Raw genomic sequence first — 3,940 nt, 5'->3', positions numbered from 1 at the left:
TTCAGATGAACCTACAACACATTTCAGATGAGGAGATCTTCTAGGCCACGCAAGTCAATCTTTACTTCTATAGTTGCAGCTTCAGTTTCAGCAGTTTCCAGCTTCAAACTAGGGCAGTCGATATCTTACAATCCGTTCGTCGGATTGACTTCATTCCACCACCAAAAGTTGTGGATTTCAGAGGAGATCCAGATGGACCTACAGCATAGTTCCAAAGAGGAGATCTTCTAGGCCACGCAAGTCAATATTTGGATCTGCAGCTATAGCTTTAGGTTCAACAACTTCCGGCTTCACATGTGTGAGAGAGAGACCCATTTCTGCGCAGTAGAGAAGAGACTCATTTCTTCGCAGTAGAGAGAGAGATATGTGATGAGAAGAGTGAGTGAAAGTGAGGAAAAAGTCCTCTTATATTTATACACAACGTTGGTGTTTGAATAGATGCGACTGTTGGGCTTCTAAGCCTACATGAGTTGTAGGACGGCTTGATAATAATTCCATAATCAAAATAAATTCATATCTCCATGAATAATTATCAGAATCGGATGATATTTATATCAATTCTACACCTCTCGATGAGAGGAATCTAATAAAAATATTATCAGCAATGAATAAGATGACCCACATGAAGTGTTTCCCTAGTTTCCAATTTTAACACACCCTCTCAACCAGGGAGAACTTCGCCTCTAATCTGTCTATCGGTCGTTACTATTCATCCATCAAATGCACTGCCCTGTACAACCTAACCCTTGCCCCACTCTGCTCTATTCTACCTATTCTGCTTTGTCTTGTTCTTCCCTGTACTGATCAGTATTGTCTTGCTCTGTTCTGCTTTGCTCTTGCATTGTTCTGTTCTGCTCTGCTTTTGTCCAAATTATGAAGAAGAAGAAATGATCGAGGATGTATCATACTGACTCAAAGTTAGTCTTAGAGTATGTACCACTAGTCCCAGACCAGTCTCAACCAACCCGAAGTCAGCGTCATAGTGAGTACAACTCCACTGGTCCTAGACCAGTATCATCCTCCACTAACTCAAAGTCAGTCTCAGAGTGCATACCGCTAGTCCTAGACCAGTCTTAGCCGACCCGAAGTCAGCTTCATAGTAAGTACCACTCCTATCATTGTCCTAGACTAGTATCACAATCTCAGAGAGTGTACTACTGGTTCCAGACCAGTCTCAACCGACCTGAAGTCAACGTCATAGTATGTACCACTCTCACTGGTCCCAGACCAGTACTGCACTGACATGAAGTCAGTCTCAGAGTATGTACCATTGGTCCCAGACCAGTCTCAACTGACCCGAAGTCAGCGTCATAGTATGGTAGAACTCCTGCCATTGGTCCTAGACCATTATCGCAGTCCCAGACGAGTCTCAACCGACCCAAAGTCAGTGTCATAGTATGTACCACTCTCACAGGTCCCAGACCAGTACTGCACTGACACGAAGTCAGTCTCGGAGTATGTACCACTGGTCCCAAACCAATCTCAATTGACTCGAAGTCAGCACCATAGTATGGTACAACTCCTACCACTAGTCCCAGACCAGTCTCAACCGACCCGAAGTCAGCGTCATAGTATGTACCACTCTCACTGGTCCCAAACCAGTACTGCACTGACACGAAGTCAGTCTCGGAGTATGTACCACTGGTCCCAAACCAGTCTCAACTGACCCGAAGTCAGTGTCATAGTATGGTACAACTCCTACCACTGGTCCCAGACCAGTATCATTGATCCCAGACCAATGGAGGTCATCCTAGCATAGCGAGTATGGTAGATACAACAATGCTTCCATCAGTACTACTATGGTCCCTAACTTCATTTCCCTTCTCATTGATCAGATGAGAGGTACTTCCCATGAGTCCCAGACTGTATGGGTAATATGACTCAATAGGAGAACTAATCAATCCTATCCTCACAGGAGAACACATCAATCCTACTACAATGACCATGGAGAACACATCAATCCAGGCTGCCACGGAGAACACATCAATCCATGCCTCATAGGAGAACAAATCAATTCTGATACAATCACCATGGAGAACACATCAATCTAGGCCTCACAGGAGAGCGAATCATCTTATTCCACAAGAGAGCAAAACATCTTGTCCCACAAGAGAGTGAGTCATCTTGTTCTAGTGCGCACCACGAGGGGAGGGTCAGTCACCCTGTGGTCGTATGTTGCTCCAGTAAGAACCGCAAGCCCTCAGAGCTCCCAGAGATCAATGTATGCAACATGCAGGACCCTTGTACAAGGGTTTCTTGACGACTCCAAGTCGTTTGGGAAAATCACAGATTAGATCTTTCCTCGGGGCATTGACAAGGTGTATCAACCTGTACATCATCTTAATGTGATGGAGCCTCCTTGCTCATCGACTTACCATATCCCAGATGATGTCTATCTACTGGAGCAATCGACGAATACGGGATTCCTCAATAATCGAATCCCACCTCTGGTTGTTATAGAGAATCACAATGGTAAGTGTTCAAACAGCTCACTGAAGAGCTTCCCCACCCAGGCAGCTTCATACGATATCATACTCGTAGATATGTATTCGGTCTCGGTGGTGCTTATGGAAACTGACTTCTGCTTCTTGCTCATCCATTATATCGAAGCACAATCCAAAGAGAAATAGCACTAAAAAGTGCTCCAATGATCCTCTACACTACCTGCCTAATCAGCATTCAAATAATCATGCAGTTTCATATTTCCTGTAGTGTATCTCAATCCATTAGTAATTGTGCCATGAAGATATCTTAGACTATTCTTGACATCAATGTAGTGAGGCTCAACGAAATATGAGCTCATAGTGCTAACTGCAAAACATATGTTCAGACGGAGGTTCACCAAGAACATCAACATGAATGAGTTTTTGAAACTCAGAGGCATTTCCTAAATCTGGTCCGACATCACTACCATATAACTTCTAAAAGTTAAGATCCTCGAGGTAGTCATAGGCTTGCAGTCCATCATACCAAATCTTTCCAATATCTTTACCACATATTTTCCTTGAGATAGGAAAATTTCCCTTGGCTTCTGCCATACTTCAAGTCCTTGGTCCTCCATTTCAAATTTAGAAGCCAACTCCCTCTTACATTTGTGAATGAGAGGGTCTGCACCTGTTAGAAAGAGGTCATCCACATACAGCACCAGTATGAGAGGCTTGTCATCTTCAACCTTAAAGTAAAGGTTAGGATCAGCTTCACTCCTAGTGAATCCCAGCTTCATCAAGTAACTGTTGATCCTCTCATACCATGCTCGGGTGCTTGCTTCAGTCGATAGAGAGCCTTCTTCAACATGCATACATGACATTTTCGATCATAAATTTCAAATCCTTTGGGTTGCTCCATGTAGACCTCTTCTTTGATATAACTGTGCAAGAACGTGGTCTTGACATCCATCTGATGTAGGTTCCATCCTTGTGAAGCTGCAAGGGCTATGATCGAGCAGATGGTCATATATCTGGCAACAGGTGCAAATATCACATCATAGTCTATACCTTCCTTCTGGGAGAAACCACAAGCAACAAAACAAGCCTTATACTTTTCCATACTTTCATTTGCTGCATGCTTTATCTTGTAAAGCCATTTAGAAGTGACAATGGTCTTGTCCTGGGGTCTGGGAACTACTTCCCAGACATCATTCTCCATAATAGACTCATATTCTTTGGTGATAGCATCCTTCCATACTTGATGCTTGACGGAATCTGAGAATGATGGAGGCTCATTTTGTATGATTTTGCTCGTGATGGTTAGGTATCCCTGATACCTATTAGGTTTCTTACTTTCACGGAAGGTTCCTCAGAGTGCAACATGTCCTTCAACTTCATCAAGTATCCCCCTAAGGCATGAAGGCCTCTTCCTAGAAGAGGAAGGCTCATGTGGATCCATGGGTTCTTCTACATCAGGCATTGATCCATCTTCCTTTTCTTTCGGTTCCCTGGTG

This window comes from Pinus tabuliformis, chromosome 4_2, assembly GCF_031772625.1.
Source record: "Pinus tabuliformis cultivar Carrire ecotype Pingquan chromosome 4_2, CPIR1, whole genome shotgun sequence".
Classification (NCBI taxonomy): domain Eukaryota; kingdom Viridiplantae; phylum Streptophyta; class Pinopsida; order Pinales; family Pinaceae; genus Pinus; species Pinus tabuliformis.
Note: the sequence above shows the minus strand (reverse complement) of the source record.